This window comes from Oncorhynchus gorbuscha, linkage group LG07 (genome assembly GCF_021184085.1).
Source record: "Oncorhynchus gorbuscha isolate QuinsamMale2020 ecotype Even-year linkage group LG07, OgorEven_v1.0, whole genome shotgun sequence".
NCBI lineage: Eukaryota > Metazoa > Chordata > Actinopteri > Salmoniformes > Salmonidae > Oncorhynchus > Oncorhynchus gorbuscha.
The window spans coordinates 37464720-37485782 of record NC_060179.1 but is presented as its reverse complement, the minus strand read 5'-3'; the positions used below and the strand labels follow the sequence as shown (position 1 = coordinate 37485782).

General features: G+C 44.2%; 1 protein-coding gene across 1 annotated transcript in view; it reads right to left on the bottom strand.

The window, feature by feature from the left end:
* Positions 1 to 20713, bottom strand: part of LOC124039839 (cadherin-18-like) — a 369098-nt gene extending 348385 nt beyond the window's left edge. The window contains exon 1 of the mRNA XM_046356288.1: positions 20463 to 20713. The gene's annotated coding sequence lies outside the window, so the exon portion shown is untranslated. The remainder of the gene's footprint in view (positions 1 to 20462) is intronic.
* Between the last annotated feature and the right edge of the window lie 350 nt (positions 20714 to 21063).

Below are 21063 nucleotides of genomic sequence, written 5' to 3'. Positions count from 1 at the left end.
CTGCCCCTCTGTCCCGGGCTGCCCCTCTGTCCCGAGCTGCCCCTCTGTCCCGAGCTGCCCCTCTGTCCCGAGCTGCCCCTCTGTCCCGAGCTGCCCCTCTGTCCCGAGCTGCCCCTCAGTCCCGAGCTGCCCCTCAGTCCCGAGCTGCCCCTCAGTCACGAGCTGCCCCTCAGTCCAGTGGGGATCTGGGTGAGGACTATTAGGCCATGGTCGGCGGAGAGGGTAGATTATCCCAGGACGCGAAGGGGAGGAACAAGGACATTAATGGAGTGGGGTCCACGTCCCGAGCCGGAGCCGCCACCATGAACAGATGCCCACCCGGACGGACCCTCCCTATGGTTTGAGGTGCGTCCGGGAGTCCACACCTTAGGGGGGGGGGGATTCTGTCACGCCTTGGTCATTGTATTTTGTGTTTTTGTTATATGTTTGGGTAGGCCAGGGTGTGACATGGGTTTATATGTTGTTTTTCGTATTGGGGTTTGTAGTTTTGGGATCGTGGCTGATTAGGGGTGTTGTATAGGCTTGGCTGCCTGAGGCGATTCTCAATCAGAGTCAGGTGATTCTCGTTGTCTCTGATTGGGAACCGTATTTAGGCAGTCTTAGTTTCGCTTTGTATTTCGTGGGTGATTGTTCCTGTCTTTGTGTAGTGTTCACCAGATAGGCTGTAATAAGTTTAACGTTCCGTTTGTTGTTTTTGTATTTAGTATAATGTCTTGAAATGGCCTAGTCAAAGCCCAGACCTCAATCCAAATGAGAATCTGTGGTATGACTTAAAGATTGCTATACAGCAGTAGAACCCATCCAACTTGAAGGAGCTGAATCAGTTTTGCCTTGAAGAATGGGCCAAAATCCCAGTGGCTAGATGTGCCAAGCTTACAGAGACATATCCCAAGAGACTTGCAGGTGTAAGGTGGCTCTAGAAAGTTTTGACTTTGGGGGGGTTAATAGTTATACACGCTCAAGTGTTCTGTTTTTTTGTCTTATTTCTTGTTTGTTTCACTATAAAAAACTTTTGCATCTTCAAAGTGGTAGGCATGTTTTGTAAGTCAAATGATAACTCCCCCCCCCCCCAAAAAAAAATATATATATATATTTTCAATCCATGTTGTAAGTCAACAAAATAGGAAATGGTACCAAAGGGGTGAATACTTTTGCAAGCCATTGTAGTTCAGACAGCAATATAGTTCGGCACAATTTGGAATGAAACAGCCATGCAGATATTCTTAATTCCCAAATATTTCAGTCTGTTTCCACACAAGGCTGCCACTTATTTGATACTTTCTTAAATTAATTTAAAAAAAATCTGTACTGTCTGTAAATAATCTCTTGGTTGAACATTTACTCCAGGTTAGAGCTAAGCATAGTGAATTTACAGCCAGTAAACTGTATTAGCCTCTCTTATTACATATCAATAAGTCACTGATGATAGAAGGAAATACACTATAATGATATTTATACATAGCAGCACACAATGCCCGTTATGGTGGGCTTTTATTTTGTTCCATGGCGACAAAGTGTTTAAGTACCATAACACACCAATGGATCCTTAGCCTCATCTGTTTTATATGCAGTTTAACCTTATGAATTAACAAAAGTATGTGCTTAGTAATTAGGAGGCACTGGTGTGTTTGTTCTGAGGGCTGGAGTAAAGAAAGCATTCCCAATGGTGATCTTACCTTATGTACAGTGTAGGTTAGCAGTGTGTATGGTGTTGGCTAGCCCTTCCAGAGATGAAAACAAAGACTTCACTTCAAATGTTTAACAAAGCCAAAACATTAACATTTTAGTTGTCATATTTTTTTGTGACCAACTTTATATTTAGTTTGTAATTTTCATATAGTGGTAACATGTACAGGTATATCATTTAAATTCATATAAATTCGAATATAGTCATATCATATTTGCATTTCATATTTCACATATATATTTTCTTGTACCTATGGGCTGCCAAAACAATCAGAGAAATGCATACAAAAATAAAGAACAGTATCTACAGTTGTGTAGTATTTCTGATGTACCAGTTGCATAGTTTAGGCATTTTGCGGCAAATATACATTTTGTGAGTATTAATAGGGCCAAGTGTAGCTTACATTGTTTAAGGGTGAACAACACTTCTTCCAGGGCAATAGGAACCACCATATTTCTCATATATTCATTTTCACAATATAAATTTTGCCGGTTGAAGGGACTGGAATTTTACTCCAACTGAGATCTGATTGAATTGATTTGAGCATTCTGTTGAAATTTCTAAAGAAGGAAATATATCTGATCCTAAATCATTTAAATGGGAAACTATTGGGATTCCAAGTAGAAGGGGGGGGTCCTCTGTCAGGTTCTTGAGAGGGAGTAGGGCAGATTTGGTTAGATTTATTTTATAACTTGAGATGGAGCTGAATTTGTCAATGATCTTTAAAGCATTTGGGAGGGATTGAATTACATTGTCTAGATAAAGTAAGATCTTGTTTGTGTGTAATGAGATTACACAATCTGTAGAACTGAGACATTTGTGTTTTTTTCATCAGAAATTATTGCTTATGGGTCCCTTCATATTTGTGTAAAATTACACTTTTCTCAAGTGTGTAATTCATAGATATTTTTATATGAAAATGTGTTTTTATGCAAAACACTATCCATTGTTTAGCTGTAATGGAATGTTCTTATCCTGTGTATTTGACTGTGATATGTGGGTTGTCTCATCTAGCTAATTTAAGACTGTACATTAAGAGCATCTGCTAAATTACTCCTTGCATTAGCGTAGCCTCTTCTGTAGCCTGTCAACTATGTGTCTGTCTATCCCTGTTCTCTCCTCTCTGCACAGACCATACAAACGCTCCACACCGCGTGGCCGCTGCCACCCTAATCTGGTGGTCCCAGCGCGCACGACCCACGTGGAGTTCCAGGTCTCCGGTAGCCTCTGGAACTGCCGATCTGCAGCCAACAAGGCAGAGTTCATCTCAGCCTATGCCTCCCTCCAGTCCCTCGACTTCTTGGCACTGACAGAAACATGGATCACCACAGATAACACTGCTACTCCTACTGCTCTCTCTTCGTCCGCCCACGTGTTCTCGCACACCCCGAGAGCTTCTGGTCAGCGGGGTGGTGGCATAGGGATCCTTATCTCTCCCATGTGGTCATTCTCTCTTTCTCCCCTTACCCATCTGTCTATCGCCTCCTTTGAATTTCATGCTGTCACAGTTACCAGCCCTTTCAAGCTTAACATCCTTATCATTTATCGCCCTCCAGGTCCCCTCGGAGAGTTCATCAATGAGCTTGATGCCTTGATAAGCTCCTTTCCTGAGGACGGCTCACCTCTCACAGTTCTGGGCGACTTTAACCTCCCCACGTCTACCTTTGACTCATTCCTCTCTGCCTCCTTCTTTCCACTCCTCTCCTCTTTTGACCTCACCCTCTCACCTTCCCCCTACTCACAAGGCAGGCAATACGCTCGACCTCATCTTTACTAGATGCTGTTCTTCCACTAACCTCATTGCAACTCCCCTCCAAGTCTCCGACCACTACCTTGTATCCTTTTCCCTCTCGCTCTCATCCAACACTTCCCACACTGCCCCTACTCGGATGGTATCGCGCCGTCCCAACCTTCGCTCTCTCTCCCCGCTACTCTCTCCTCTTCCATCCTATCATCTCTTCCCTCTGCTCAAACCTTCTCCAACCTATCTCCTGATTCTGCCTCCTCAACCCTCCTCTCCTCCCTTTCTGCATTCTTTGACTCTCTATGTCCCCTATCTTCCAGGCCGGCTCGGTCCTCCCCTCCCGCTCCGTGGCTTGACGACTCAATGCGAGCTCACAGAACAGGGCTCCGGAAGGCCGAGCGGAAATGGAGGAAAACTCGCCTCCCTGCGGACCTGGCATCCTTTCACTCCCTCCTCTCTACATTTTCCTCCTCTGTCTCTGCTGCTAAAGCCACTTTCTACCACTCTAAATTCCAAGCATCTGCCTCTAACCCTAGGAAGCTCTTTGCCACATTCTCCTCCCTCCTGAATCCTCCTCCCCCTCCCCCCTCCTCCCTCTCTGCAGATGACTTCGTCAACCATTTTGAAAAGAAGATCGACGACATCCGATCCTCGTTTGCTAAGTCAAACAACACCGCTGGTTCTGCTCACACTGCCCTACCCTGTGCTCTGACCTCTTTCTCCCCTCTCTCTCCAGATGAAATCTCGCGTCTTGTGACGGCCGGCCGCCCAACAACCTGCCCGCTCGACCCTATCCCCTCCTCTCTTCTCCAGACCATTTCCGGAGACCTTCTCCCTTACCTCACCTCGCTCATCAACTTATCCCTGACCGCTGGCTACGTCCCTTCCGTCTTCAAGAGAGCGAGAGTTGCACCCCTTCTGAAAAAACCTACACTCGATCCCTCCGATGTCAACAACTACAGACCAGTATCCCTTCTTTCTTTTCTCTCCAAAACTCTTGAACGTGCCGTCCTTGGTCAGCTCTCCCGCTATCTCTCTCAGAATGACCTTCTTGATCCAAATCAGTCAGGTTTCAAGACTAGTCATTCAACTGAGACTGCTCTTCTCTGTATCACGGAGGCGCTCCGCACCGCTAAAGCTAACTCTCTCTCCTCTGCTCTCATCCTTCTAGACCTATCGGCTGCCTTCGATACTGTGAACCATCAGATCCTCCTCTCCACCCTCTCCGAGTTGGGCATCTCCGGCGCGGCCCACGCTTGGATTGCGTCCTACCTGACAGGTCGCTCCTACCAGGTGGCGTGGCGAGAATCTGTCTCCTCACCACGCGCTCTCACCACTGGTGTCCCCCAGGGCTCTGTTCTAGGCCCTCTCCTATTCTCGCTATACACCAAGTCACTTGGCTCTGTCATAACCTCACATGGTCTCTCCTATCATTGCTATGCAGACGACACACAATTAATCTTCTCCTTTCCCCCTTCTGATGACCAGGTGGCGAATCGCATCTCTGCATGTCTGGCAGACATATCAGTGTGGATGACGGATCACCACCTCAAGCTGAACTTCGGCAAGACGGAGCTGCTCTTCCTCCCGGGGAAGGACTGCCCGTTCCATGATCTCGCCATCACGGTTGACAACTCCATTGTGTCCTCCTCCCAGAGCGCTAAGAACCTTGGCGTGATCCTGGACAACAAACTGTCGTTCTCAACTAACATCAAGGCGGTGGCCCGTTCCTGTAGGTTCATGCTCTACAACATCCGCAGAGTACGACCCTGCCTCACACAGGAAGCGGCGCAGGTCCTAATCCAGGCACTTGTCATCTCCTGTCTGGATTACTGCAACTCGCTGTTGGCTGGGCTCCCTGCCTGTGCCATTAAACCCCTACAACTCATCCAGAACGCCGCAGCCCGTCTAGTGTTCAACCTTCCCAAGTTCTCTCACGTCACCCCGCTCCTCCGCTCTCTCCACTGGCTTCCAGTTGAAGCTCGCATCCGCTACAAGACCATGGTGCTTGCCTACGGAGCTGTGAGGGGAACGGCACCTCAGTACCTCCAGGCTCTGATCAGGCCCTACACCCAAATAAGGGCACTGCGTTCATCCACCTCTGGCCTGCTCGCCTCCCTACCACTGAGGAAGTACAGTTCCCGCTCAGCTCAGTCAAAACTGTTCGCTGCTCTGGCTCCCCAATGGTGGAACAAACTCCCTCACGACGCCAGGACAGCGGAGTCAATCACCACCTTCCGGAGACACCTGAAACCCCACCTCTTTAAGGAATACCTAGGATAGGATAAAGTAATCCTTCTCACCCCCCCCCCTTAAAATATTTAGATGCACTATTGTAAAGTGGTTGTTCCACTGGATGTCATAAGGTGAATGCACCAATTTGTAAGTCGCTCTGGATAAGAGCGTCTGCTAAATGACTTAAATGTAAATGTAAAAAAAAAAAATTACTCAAATGTAATCCAGCAATACTACTTATTTCTCTGAGAGGGAGACGGATATATAGCATTTTGTAAAAAAAAATGTGTTTGATGGATTTTAAACAAACATGTCTGTCATTGAACAACCCCATGACATGATTAGATAGTGAAACACACAGCGATCTGTTTCAAGCTCATTTATCAACATTTCTGAAAATGGATATACACTGTATAGTGTTTTGGAATGAAAGTCTTCATTTATAAAAAGCCAAAATATTTCTACAAAGGCTATCTCTGTTGACTTTTTCAGATGCAATAAGTTCAGAGACCACATGTTAACTTTTCAAACTACTTTTGGTAAATGTTGACAAACAGGTTTTCCACTTTTCTTGACAACAAGGTATATGCATCAATAGCATGGGGAAAAATAGCCCTGTTGAGCTTTTTAGGTGCTGTGAAAAAGCAGGTACAACGAGCAAGCTGCCAGGCACATCAATATATATATATATATATATATATACTTTTTTTGGGGGGGGGGGTGACACATCCTCTCATCAAAAAACCATACACGCATCACAGCATGAACCGGAACTCCAATTTCTCACTAGTTTGTCTTGTTAATCCTGAAGCTGTCACTAAAAACATTTCAAATAAACATCTCTGGAATAACATAATATTAGCATTTTAAGCGACGAGAGGAAGTTAATTATGCATTTTTTTCATACACTTTGCATCTCCGTTGACAAATTCAAACCTCTTCGTCCATCTGAGGGTAAGTGTTCTAGTTTCAAAAACACACTATACCATCTTTCAAGGGATAGTTTACTCAGTGTAGAAACAAACATAATTGTTTACCGACATTGGCTGTAGTTGACTCAAGAATGCAGTTTTTCCTTTGAACACTAATAGGCATATGTTGTTACTGTTAGTATTCTCAGTAACACTTTACATTACATTTTTTTGTGGAATAAAACTGTAATTACTTTCGTAGAAACCTTTTAATAGCATGTCGTTACATACACTGTAGTACTTTGGTAATTGCATTTTAATTGTATAGCATGAGCTAAGAGTTTTTGGAACTACTGTACAGAAGAGCTACTGTTCCCAATTCCACTTAATTGTTCAACAACTTGTTTGGGGTAGGGGGCAGCATTTTCACTTTTGGATGAATAGCGTGCCCAGAGTGAACTGCCTCCTACTCAGTCCCAGATGCTAATGTATTGGTATTGGATATAAAACACTCTGACGTCTCTAAAACTGTTTGAATGATGTCTGTGCGTATAACAGAACTCATATGGCAGGCAAAAATCTGAGAAAAAATCCAAACAGGAAGTGGGAAATCTGAGGGTGGTAGTTTTTGAACTCACACCTATCGAATACAAAGTGGGATATGGGTCATTTTACACTTCCTAAGGCTTCCACTAGATGTTAACCATCTTTAGAACTTTGTTTAAGGCTACTCATGTGAAGGGGGGGGGGGGTGGGAGCTGTTTGACTAAGGAGTCTGCCTACAGCCTCGTTCTCAGTCATGCGCTTTCACTTGAGAGGTAACTCTTGTTCCATGGCTTTTCTACAGACAATGGAATTCTCCAGTTGGAACATTATTGAAGATTTATGATAAAAACAACCTAAAGTATACTTAGTTTGACAAGTTTCTTTGACCTGTAATATAACTTTTTGAACGTTTCGTCCGAATGGACCAGATCGCGCTTTTGGATTTGTTTACAAAATGCCCTAACAAAAGAAGCTATTGGACATAAATGGACATAAATTATTGACATTATCGAACAAAACAAGCATTTATTGTGGAACTGCGATTCCTGGGAGTGCATTCTGATAAAGATCATCAAAGGTAAGTTCATATTTATAATGCTATTTATGAATAATGTTGACTAGATTCCCTCCAGATTCCCTCTGTCTACCCAAGGACGCCAGAGGACAAAAATCAGTTAACCACCTAACTGAGGAACTCAATTTAACTTAGCACAATACCCTAGATGAAGTTGCACCCCTAAAAACTAAACATTTCTCATAAAAAACTAGCTCCCTGGTACACAGAAAATACCCGAGCTCTGAAGCAAGCTTCCAGAAAATTGGAACGGAAATGGCGCCACACCAAACTGGAAGTCTTCCGACTAGCTTGGAAAGACAGTACCGTGCAGTACCGAAGAGCCCTTACTGCTGCTCGATCATCCCATGTTTCTAACTTAATTGAGGAAAATAAGAACAATCCGAAATTGCTTTTTGATACTGTTGCAAAGCTAACTAAAAAACAGTATTCCCCAATAGAGGATGGCTTTCACTTCAGCAGTGATAAATTCATGAACTTCTTTGAAGAAAAGATCATGATTATTAGAAAGCAAATTACGGACATCTCTTTAAATCTGCGTATTCCTTCTAAGCTCAGTTGTCCTGAGTCTGCACAACTCTCCCAGGACCTAGGATCAAGAGAGACGCTCAAGTTATTTAGTACTATATCTCTTGACACAATGATGAAAATAATCATGGCCTCTAAACCTTCAAGCTGCATACTGGACCCTATTCCAACTAAACTACTGAAAGAGCTGCTTCCTGTGCTTGGCCCTCCTATGTTGAACATAATAAACTGCTCTCTATCCACCGGATGTGTACCAAACTCACTAAAAGGGGCAGTAATAAAGCCTCTCTTGAAAAAGCCAAACCCTGACCCAGAAAATATGAAAAACTATCGGCCTATATCGAATTGTCCATTCCTCTCAAAAATATTAGAAATGGCTGTTGCGCAGCAACTCACTGGCTTCCTGAAGACAAACAATGTATAAGAAATGCTTCAGTCCGGATAAAGCTCTAAATAAACTTCAGTTAGTGCTAAATATGGCTGCTAGAATCCTGACTAGAACCAAAAGATTTGATCATATTACTCCAGTGCTAGCCTCCCTACACTGGCTTCCTGTCAAGGGAAGGGCTGATTTCAAGGTTTCACTGCTAACCTACAAAGCATTACATGGGCTTGCTCCTACCTATCTCTCTGATTTGGTCCTGCCGTACATACCTATACGTATGCTACGGTCACAAGGCGCAGGCCTCCTAATTGTCCCTAGAATTTCTAAGCAAACAGCTGGAGGAAGGGCTTTCTCCTATAGAGCTACATTTTTATGGAACGGTCTGCCTACCCTTGTGAGAGACGCAAACTCAGTCTCAACCTTTAAGTCTTTACTGAAGACTCATCTCTTCAGTGGGTCATATGATTGAGTGTAGTCTGGCCCAGGAGTGGGAAGGTGAACGGAAAGGCTCTGGAGCAACGAACCGCCCTTGCTGTCTCTGCCTGGCAGGTTCCCCTCTTTCCGCTGGGATTCTCTGCCTCTAACACTATTACAGGGGCTGAGTCACTGGCTTACTGGGACTCCTTCATACCGTCCCTGGGAGGGGTGCGTTACTTGAGTGGGTTGAGTCACTGATGCGATCTTCCTGTCTGGGTTTGCGCCCCCCTTGGGTTGTGCCGTGGCGGAGATCTTTGTGGGCCATACTCAGCCTTGTCTTAGGATGGAAAGTTGGTGGTTGAAGATATCCCTCTAGTGGTGTGGGGGCTGTGCTTTGGCAAAGTGGGTGGGGTTATATCCTTCCTGTTTGGCCCTGTCCGGGGGTGTCCTCGGATGGGGCCACAGTGTCTCCTGACCCCTCCTGTCTCAGCCTCCAGTATTTATGCTGCAGTAGTTTGTGTTGGGGGGCTAGGGTCAGTTTGTTATATCTGGAGTACTTCTCCTGTCCTATTCGGTGTCCTGTGTGAATTTAAGTGTTTCTTTCTCTCTCTCTCTCGGAGGACCTGAGCCCGAGGACCATGCCTCAGGACTACCTGACATGACGACTCCTTGCTGTCCCCAGTCCACCTGGCCGTGCTGCTGCTCCAGTTTCAACTGTTCTGCCTTATTATTATTTGACCATGCTGGTCATTTATGAACATTTGAACATCTTGGCCATGTTCTGTTATAATCTCCACCCGGCACAGCCAGAAGAGGACTGGCCACCCCATATAGCCTGGTTCCTCTCTAGGTTTCTTCCTAGGTTTTGTCCTTCCTAGGGAGTTTTTCCTAGCCACCGTGCTTCTACACCTGCATTGCTTGCTGTTTGGGGTTTTAGGCTGTGTTTCTGTACAGCGCTTTGAGATATCAGCTGATGTACGAAGGGCTATATAAATCAATTTGATTTGTTTTGATTTGACTACCCAAAATGGCAGATATTTCTCTGGCTGGTTTGGGCTCTGAGCGCCGTTCTGAGATTATGCTTTTTCCATAAAGTTTTTTTAAAATCTGAAACAGAGGTTGCATTAAGTAGAAGTGTATCTAAAGTTCCATGCATAATACTTGAATTTTCATCAACTTTTATAATGAGTATTTCTGTGAATTAATGTGGCTCTCTGCAATATCACTTCATGTTTTGGAACCACTGAACGTAACACGCCAATGTAAAATACGTTTTTGGGATATAAATATGAACTTTACTGAAAAAAATATATGTATTGTGTAACATGAAGTTCTATGAGTGTTATCTGATAAAGATCATTTTTATGTCATTTTTAAATGGCTGGGTTTTTCTGTGAGTTGGTGGTGACCTAACATAATCGTTTGTGGAACTTTCGCTGTAAAGCATTTTTTGAAATCAGACACTGTGGCTGGATTAATGAGAATTGTATGTTTGAGAAATTTGAGTTGAGATTTCTGTTGATTTGTGTTTGGCGCCCTGCAATTTCCTTCCTCTAGCGGAAGATAATTGTCACATTCTGACCTTTATTTCCTTTGTTTTGTCTTTATTTAGTATGGTTGGGGTGGGCAGTCTGTTTGTGTTTCTATGTTTTTTCTATTTCTGTGTTTGGCCTGATATGGTTCTCAATCAGAAGCAACTGTTTATCATTGTCCCTGATTGAGAACCATATTTAGGTAGCCTGGGTTTCACTGTTGGTTTGTGGGTGTTAGTTTCCGTGTCTGTTTTTTTCACCACACGGTACTGTTTCGATTTTGTTATTTCACGTATTCGTTTATTGTTTTTGTATTTCAGAGTGTTCAGTGCTTTTGTTATTAAAATCGTCATGAACACTTACCATGCCGCATCTTGGTCTGATGCTTACTCCTCTTCAGACGAAGAAGAGGAAATCTGCCGTTTGTCACGCCTTGGTCATTGTATTTTGTGTTTTTGGTATATGTTTGGGTAGGCTAGGGTGTGACATGGGTTTATATGTTGTGTTTCGTATTGGGGTTTGTATTAATTGGGATTGTGTATGATTAGGGGTGTGTCTAGTTAGGCTTGGCTGCCTGATGCGATTCTCAATTGGAGTCAGGTGATTCTCGTTGTCTCGGATTGGGAACCGTATTTAGGTAGCCTGAGTTCGCGTTGTAATTTGTGGGTGTTTGTTCCTGTCTCTGTGTTGTAGTCACAAGATAGGCTGTAATTAGTTTCACGTTTCGTTTGTTGTTTTCTTATATCAGTTATTTCATGTACCGGTTTCATTCATTAAAGTCATGAGTAACCTACACGCTGCATTTCGGTCTGACTCTCTTCTTACAACAGACGAACGTCGTTACAGAAACACCCACCACTCACAGACCGAGCAGCGTGTGAACTGGCAGGAGCTAAAGGACGACGTTATGGACAGCAGAAGCATGGAGTATACTACGTGGGAAGAAATCGACAGGTGGGCGGCCGACCCAGAGCGAGTGCAGGAGCCCGCCTGGGATTCGCTTCAGCAGTGCGAAGAGGGCTACAGGCTAATGGAGTCTAAGAGGAAAACACGGCGACGCAGAGTGAAAACTGAAAGTAACGGGGGAGAGCGCAGAGAGAGAGTGGCTGAGTCAGGAGTCAGACCTGAGCCTACTCTCCATGTTAATTGTGAGGAGCAGCAATATGAGGACTTCTGGTCTTGGGAGATGATATTAGACGGTAAAGGACCCTGGGCGCAGCCGGGAGAATATCGCCGTCCCAAGGATGAAATAGACGCGAATAAAGCGGAGAGGCGCAGGTATGAGGAGGCAGCACGGCGACGCGGTTGGAAACCGGAAAAACAGCCCCAAAAAATTATTGGCGGGGGCTAGATGGGAGAATAGTTATGCCAGGTAGGAGACCTGCGCATACTCCCTGTGCTCACCGTTGGGCTAGAGAGACCGGGCAGGCACCGTGTTATGCTATGGAGCGCACAGTGTTTCCAGTGCGGGTGCAGAGCCAGCTGCGGCACATACCAGCCCTTCCTATTGGCCGTGGGCATCGAGCCAGGTAAGCTTGGGCAGGCTCGGTGCTCAAGAGCTCCAGTGCGCCTGCACGGTCCGGTCTATCCAGAGCCACCTCTACACACCAGTCCTCCGGTAGCAGCTCCCCGCACCAGGCTTCCTGTGCGTGTCCTCGATCCAGTACCACCAGTTCCAGCACACGCACCAGGCCTCCAGTGCACCTCGCCTGTTCAGCACAGCCAGCGCTTTTCTCCCCTCCTGCGCTCCCGGAGTCTCCCGCCTGTTTAGCGCAGCCAGCGCTTTTCTCCTCTCCTGCGCTGTTGGAGTCTCCCGCCTGTTTAGCACAGCCAGAGCCTTTCTCCTCTCCTGCGCTGCTGGAGCTCCAGTCTGCCCACCGCCGCCAGTGCTCCCAGTCGGCCCAGCGCGGCCAGTGCTCCCAGTCGGCCCAGCGCGGCCAGTGCTCCCAGTCTGCCCAGCGCGGCCAGTCTGCCCAGCGCCGCCAGTGCTCCCAGTCTGCCCAGCGCCGCCAGTGCTCCCAGTCGGCCCAGCGCCGCCAGTGCTCCCAGTCGGCCCAGCGCCGCCAGTGCTCCCAGTCTGCCCAGCACCGCCAGTGCTCCCAGTCTGCCCAGCACCGCCAGTGCTCCCAGTCTGCCCAGCGCCACCAGTGCTCCCAGTCTGCCCAGTGCCACCAGTGCACTCAGTCTGCCCAGCGCCACCAGTGCCGCCAGTCTGCCCAGCGCCGCCAGTCTGCCCAGCACCGCCAGTCTGCCCAGCGCCGCCAGTCGGCCCAGCGTCGCCAGTCTGCCAGGATCCGCCAGAAGTGCCAGTCTGCCAAGATCTTCTAGATCGGCCAGACAACCTGAATCATCCAGTTCCACCAGCCAGCCAGGATTTATCGGAGCCTACTACCTGCCAGAGCTTCCTCTCAGTACTGAGCTTCCTCTCAGTACTGGGCTTCCTCTCTGTACTGGGCTTCCTCTCTGTACTGGGCTTCCCCTCAGTACCGGGCTTCCCCTCAGTACCGGGCTTCCCCTCAATACCGGGCTTCCCCTCAGTACCGGGCTGCTTCGGTCCCGAGCTGCCCCTCTGTCCCGAGCTGCCCCTCTGTCTCGGACTGCCCCTCTGTCCCGAGCTGCCCCTCTGACCCGAGCTGCCCCTCTGTCCCGAGCTGCCCCTCAGTTATGTGGGGATCTGGGTGAGGACTATTAGGCCATGGTCGGCGGAGAAGGTGGATGATCCCAGGACGCTAAGGGGAGGAACTAGGACATTAATGGAGTGGGGTCCACGTCCCGAGCCAGAACCGCCACCATGGACAGACGCCCACCCGGACCTAATTGGAGTCAGGTGATTCTCGTTGTCTCGGATTGGGAACCGTATTTAGGTAGCCTGAGTTTGCGTTGTATTTTGTGGGTGTTTGTTCCTGTCTCTGTGTTGTAGTCACCAGATAGGCTGTAATTAGTTTCACGTTTTGTTTGTTGTTTTCTTATATCAGTTATTTCATGTACTGGTTTCATTCATTAAAGTCATGAGTAACCTACACGCGACATTTCGGTCTGACTCTCTTCTTACAACAGACGGACGTCGTTACACCGTTACAATAACTGTAATTATTATGCAAATAAAGCAATTTCCAAAGTCATATCTAGAACTATTGTTTCCATATTAATAATCAGAAATTTACTACACATGTATAAGAACTTCATGTCAGGTGTTGCTATATTAACTTATGTCTCACTCATTATTAAAATGTTTTCGTCATTTTGAAGCTGCAAAATGGTCTACTCTTCTATTTAATTCTAGACTATAGGCAGTATAAAGGTTCATATCTAGGAGCCCTCCAAACCATGTGCGTATGACCATAAACTTAGACTAATTCAACTAACTGTTGTAGTTTTTGGTTCTTCATCCAATATTTACCAAACATCAAATATTATTTGGTTGTCTGAGAGGTATTCAAAATACTATGAAATATATTTTTTTTTCTGAGACCTGTATTTGAATATCAAAGTAAATAGTTGCCTTTCAGTTGAGACTCTATATAAACTATATTAGACTACCTTGAGTATTTGAAAATTTGGTAAGTTCAAGTAAACTACAAAATATAACTATTTTCTGCCCAGACCTGATGTCCATCTTACTGTATAAAGCATGACTAATTCTAAGTGGCAACAACAAGCAAGTCGATGCGGCTCCAACATAAGTCATCAAGCTAAATGTCAGAGGGAGACAAAACCTTTTAAGAGGGCTAACCTTTGAGGCAAAATGGTAAGATGGGGAGTCATTTAGTAGTGCAGAAGGTAGACTTGGGTTTTAATGAGTGTTGGTATGTATGATATAAATTGACTGTGGGTTAATGGTTAGAGTATAACACAGGAGCTCCCCATTATTACAGACACACACACACGGTCTACCTTGTTCCTTGGTTGATTAAGACCAAAAGACATTTACAGGATTACTGTCACGCCCTGGCCTTAGAGATCCTTTTAATTCTCTATTTGGTTAGGTCAGGGTGTGACTTGTCCTGGTATGGTTCCCAATCAGAGGCAGCTGTCTATCGTTGTCTCTGATTGGGGATCATATTTTCCCACCTGTTTTTTGTGGAATCTTGTTTTTGTGTAGCTGCCTGTGAGCAGCTCAGAACATCACGTTTCGTTTTCTGCTCTTTGGTTTTGGTGAGTCATATTTATTAAACATGTGGAACTGTGCCTTGGTCCATTCATTCTAACGAGCATGACAATTACTGGTTAATGGATTTGTGTGTAACTGTTATCCGTTGGGGAGGCACTTGGGTGAGTCCACACCCCTCTCGATTCAGATCAGGTGTTGTAGTAAAACAAATTAAAGGCATTTGGAAGTATTTAAGAAATACAGAAATACTTTCAAGTTCTTATGAACGGATATTCAATTGGGAGAGTTTGTTCTGAGAAAGGACCATTGAATGATATTGTTTATACACTAATAAAGATATACATTACACAGAAATAACAACAAAAGCAAGTCTCTGTTTTAACACTGTTTAGGTTACTACATGATTCTATATGTGTTATTTCATAGTTTCGATGTATTTCCTATTATTCTACAATGTAAAAATAAAGAACATCCCTTGAATTAGTAGGTATTCTGACCGGTATTGTATATATTTCCACACTATGAGATTGGAATAATACTGTTTAATTATGTTGATAAACCAATAAGAATGAGAGTTCCAAACCTCTCTGCCAATAACAACTCATTATCAGTTTTCCCCTCCCAACTCAAACCAGTCCTATCTAAAAACATTTTTTTTTTAAATGCTCTTTTGCTATAAAGATATGCCCCAGATTTGTGATGAAAGTGGAAGTGCTGGGCCATAAAAGCACATTTTATGGGTAGGTAATCATTACCATTAATCATACTGACAGACTTCTCTTTCCCACAAAGAATAGGTCATGGCTAAAGACTGTACCTCAGACATCGGCCATGAATACAGGTCCCTCCCCACACTCAAGGCTTTAGTTTTAGGTTTGTAGTTTTGTATCCACAGTAAGGATTTTGTGAAATTACCTGGGAGGCTGTGCAGCTTGTTGAAAATATAAAAGAGAATAATGATATCACCATATTTGAAAGGGATGAAGGAAATCAATTAGATGCTGTCTTTTGAACTACAACAGACAACCCGGGGAATCCCAGACAAATGTTATATTACCACTAATGAGAACTCATTCTGACCTCCCAACTCAGACATGCAAAGCGAAAGACATGTTGATCTGTCTTCATTCCTTTGGTTGCCCTACCAATTTTGGTGTTCACACAAATGTACCTAAACCCTGGACAAGTTTTTGGGATCGACTCAACGCATGTCAGAGCTGAATATCACAAATTTAGGTCACACAGATTGCTGCTGCTTCTGCCCAGGGACTGACTGGGACCATAGATCGGCCCAGGTATTTCTAACACACTGGCCTTTTTTTTCAACGTACCCACTGGGCTAAAGAGTGGACCAGCCCATCTGGCATTTGCCCGAACTGCCCTATTGCCAGTACATTTTTACTGCTACTACTGCTTGGTGAGCTGTGCTGGGCTGTGTTCATTGTTGTGGGTATCAGAATTGTGGTGGCCACTGGCTGCTGTCCTGCCGAGTCTAATTGTTATCAGAGTGATAACAAGCTGACAAAAGAGAGTGAGATACTGTAAAACTGCCACCCAAACCTTTGACTAAATGGCTGAATGTTGTGGTATAGGCAATATTGGGCTTGTGGTGTTGTGCCCCCTGTAAGATACTGTGTAAGTGACTGATGATGATCTGGACCATGTTAATGGTTATTAGACTTATTAAAATGAGTTTCAAGATTATCAAGTAGGTGTGGTACTTTTAATCCCCATGACATGAAAAACATACGCTTAGTCGTGTTTTGTACAGGTCTTATGTCAGTCTCATGATGACAAATACACTCTGGCTTGCTTCAAGGTGTCTGACAGCAATATAGAATGAATGTGTTTCAAAGATTACATGTGATTTATCTACATCTGTCGTGTACAAAGTGTTATTAAGGCCTCTTGCTGTGTTCACGGCTCAGTGTGATTAAGAATAGATTAAACACAGATCTTCTTGATGTTTAAAACAACCATGTGAAATCAAAATCTTTGAATGCATTTTTCATGAAGACGGAGAGGAAAAGCTTCAAAAGTGATATCATGCCAAGATACAGATGATATTCCCCCACTACCACTCCTCTGTCTCATACAAACACAATCACATTCAGTGAATGTACATGAAATATAATTCAAATATATCACATTCTTCTCATCAGTTGTGTGAAATCCAAATGGAAAAGAGCTGAAATTCATTAATATTACACGTGCGTCACAAATGTTAGAGGCATTTATAATTTTACCATCACTTCAAAAGATTGATGAAAGTCTGGGGATATTGCTTTTAGTCCGTCATAAATTCCTCCACTGGTAGAAAACAGCACCACCACAGGATGTTTTTGAAATGACTCCCTAAAATACATTTAAAAACCTCAATAAGAGCTCTGCAGCCAGCTGGTGGCAAAATGTGATTTTCACCCCCTAAGAGATTGTTCATGTGGAACGTCTCTGAGCTACAACCTTGCGTAACTTGCTATGAAATCTATATGAGAGACATCTGACTAATGGTCTCCAGTCATGATAAAATAAATGAGAGAGCGAGTGAGCGAGCGAGCAAAGAGAGAGGGACTCCATGTCACGCAGAGGGTAAAATACTTTATAAATGAGAGCAATTGGTAATATCGGGACACCATTAGGTTCTAATCATAGACTGATTGCAAGGAAGAAAGGTGTTGACCAAGATAAACACACCCCAAGCTTTGAATTCACACCTGCAAAGATCACTACAGACCAAGGTTTGCCAATATATAGTGCAAACATTGTCATTCAACAGAGCACACAAATTGAAAATGAACATTTTCCCAATGAGCAGGTGATGTCCTCCACACAAACATGACAAATGTGGAAAGCTCAAAATGTGATGTATAACACATACTGTAACATTTGCAAACGTAAATTTTTTTTTTTTTTTAATCCACTGTAATTGTACTGTAGAGCATTCACACAAAGTCTCCTTATTGCCTTTGAATAGCAAGCAGCAGCTGTGTAATCTTACATGCCTGCTGGAGGCATTTTAATCAATAGTTATGATTCATAATGCTGGCTGTACCGTACCAGTGAATCATACAGATGCAAAGGCCTCTCCATAACAACATCATCAGTACAAAATAAATGATCATGGTCATTGTGTCAGCAATATTTGACATTGTGTTACTTATGATACTTTAATTACTTTGACTCAACTATTCCAATATGCCAAATATCCATTACACATCTCAGATATAAAGGGATAGAGACTTATATTTAGATTTAAACATCCATGTAACTTATACCTTCAATATAAATCATTACACCAGTCAGACTATTCTTCCTTACTGAAGTGTAAAATCTAGACAGTATGACAGTGAGAACATACTCTTTGAAATTCAACTGTGTTGACAATGCTGCCTCAGACTTGCGTCGATGTACCTAACACTTCATTGGGTAACTCATCAGGTAGTAACTAACATAATTGCAGCTCGGTTTCTCTTCCTCTTCCAGAAAAGAAAATCCCAAAAGTATCTCCTCATCAATTTACAGTGGCTTGCAAAAGTATTCACCCCCTTGGCATTTTTTCCTATTTTGTTGCCTTACAACCTGGAATGAAAATATATATATATTTTTTGGGGGGGAAGGGGTTCTATCATGTGATGTACACAACATGCCTACCAATTTGAAGATGCAAACGTTTTTTTGGTGAAACAAAGAAGAAGTATGACAAAAAACAGAAAACATGAGCAAAACTGAACTTGAGCGTGCATAACTCTTCACCCCCCTAAAAGTCAATACGTTGTAGAGCCACCTTTTGCAGCAATTACAGATGCAAGTCTCTTGGGGTATGTCGCTATAAGCTTGGCACATCTAGCTACTGGGATTTTTGCCCATTCTTCAAGGCAAAACTGCTCCAGCTCTTTCAAGTTGGATGGGTTCCGCTGGTGTACAGCAATCTTTAAGTCATACCTCAGATTCTCATTTGGAATGAGGTCTAGGCTTTGACTAGGCCATTCCAAGACATTTAAATGTTTCCCATTAAACCACTCGAGTGTTGCTTTAGCAGTATGCTTAGGGTCATTGTCCTGCTGGAAGGTGAACCTCTGTCCCAGTCTAAAATCTCTGGAAGACTGAAACATGTTTCCCTCTTGAATTTCCCTGTATTTAGCGCCATTCCTTCAATTCTGACCAGTTTCCCAGTCCCTGCCGATGGAAAACATCCCCACAGCATGATGCTGACACCACCATGTTTCACTGTGCGGATGAGGTTCTCGGAGTGATGAGATGTGTTGGATTTGCGCCAGACATAGCGTTTTCCTTGATGGTCAAAAGCTAAATTTTTGTCTCATCTGACCAGAGTACCTTCTTCCATATGTTTGGGGAATCTGCCACATGCCTTTTGGCAGTTTCTTTCAACGATGGCTTTTTTTGGACACTCCTCCGTAAAGCACAGCTCTGTGGAGTTTACGGCTAAACGTGGTCCTATGGACAGATACTCCAATCTCCACTGTGGAGCTTTGCAGCTCTTTCAGGGTTATCTTTGTTCTCTTTGTTGCCTCTCTGATTAATGCCCTCCTTGCTTGGTCTGTGACTTTTGGTGGGCAGCCCTCTCTTGGCAGGTTTGTTGTAGCCTCCACAACTTTGTCCCTGACCTGTTTGGAGAGCTCCTTGGCCTTCATGATTCCACTTGCTTGGTGGTGCCCCTTGCTTAGTGGTGTTGCAGACTCTGGGGCCTTTCAGAACAGATGCATATTTACTGAGATAATGTGACAGATCATGTGGCACTGAGATTGCACACAGGTGGACTTTCCTTAACAAATTATGTGACTTTCTGAAGGTAATTGTTTGCACCAGATCTTATTTAGGCGCTTCATATAAAAGGGAGTGAATACATATATATATATATTTTTTAAATATTTTTTGGGAATCATGTTATTTTTTCATTTCACCAATTTCAACTATTTTGTGTATGTCCATTACATGAAACCCAAATAAAAATCCATTTAAATTACAGGTTTTAATGAAACAAAATAGGAAAAATGCCAAGGGGGATGAGTGCTTTTGCAAGGCACTGTAAGTATGTTACCATCCAAAAATGGGTGTTTACAGGGTCACCGACACTCACCACAGTGCCTGAATGATGAAACAGTAGAAAACATTCACTCAGTCATTCTCTACATAATCAGTCAGGTATCAGTGTATATACAATGTTGAGAAATACTATTTGTAGCCAACAATAAAATATCTGGTTAATGTCAATTAATTATCCAACATATATAGGCACAAGCACAGCAAAATACATGTTAACAGTATGTGATTTCAGTTCTGCCTATTCACAGTGCTAGGATGTGCACAGGAGACATGGGCAATTTTCTAACTAGCAGAAGTGCCGCTGTCCAGTTTCTTTTGAGCTTCATCAAGAGACGAGGGAGTGAACACTCATTGTTACGCTAGGTTTGCCTTCTCCTACTGCGAGTAGATGTAGCCTCACAATAGCCAAGGGCAGGGGGGCTATAACTTTAAAGCAGACCAGGCATAGCAGCACAATACCTAATTTCACACAATGCGTCTGGGTGGGGACCAAGCCCATATAACAACAGTAAAAAAAAATATTCAGAGACCAGAACTTCAATTTTGATTCGCAAATTGCCATCATCTTTTTTCTTCACCAACAGACATTCTCCCATTTCTGAACTGGCTCAGTCTCCACATACAAGATCAAACCATCCAGACTTTGACATGATTCAAACAACAAATGAACATTACATTTCCAACAGAATCCAAAGCTCATTGAGGAAAGCAGTCTTTTTTTCTCTTACCTGTGTACTTTGAGTGGAGACAGCGGAGCTCTGTCTCAGTGAATACCTCAGGTAGGCTGTGATGGAACTGGAGTGTAACCTAATATAACATCAAAAGCAACGGCAGCATACGGCAGCAGCAGCAGTAAGAAGAAGAAGAAGAAGGCAAAGAGGAGAAGAGGAGTAGGAGGAAGGTGCGAACGCTGAATTATGGATGTAGAGAGAGAGGAAATCCAGTGCTGCCCGCCCTCACTCCCTAGATCGCAGGGCGTGAATCAGCACTCGCATGAATCAAACGGCTCAGTCCACTGAAGGGCTCTGGTCTTGGCACTGAGAGACAAGAGGAACGGAGGGAACTCAGCCAGCGGCTGGATGGGGAAGGAGGGTAGGAGGGGGGTAGGAAGAACAGAGCAGTAGAAAAGAAGAGAGGAGCAGTGGAGAGTACACGGACACAGTCCTCCTCAGCCAAACACTCATGTCCTCGCATCACACTCCTCTTGCTTGCTGTGTCTCTCTCTCCTGACTCCTTGCTCACTCACTCACTGAACACATTCTCATTTCTCGTCTGAATAATCAATCTAGCCTGACAGCTAATAGTCCTATATTTTAACCAGCCAACTGA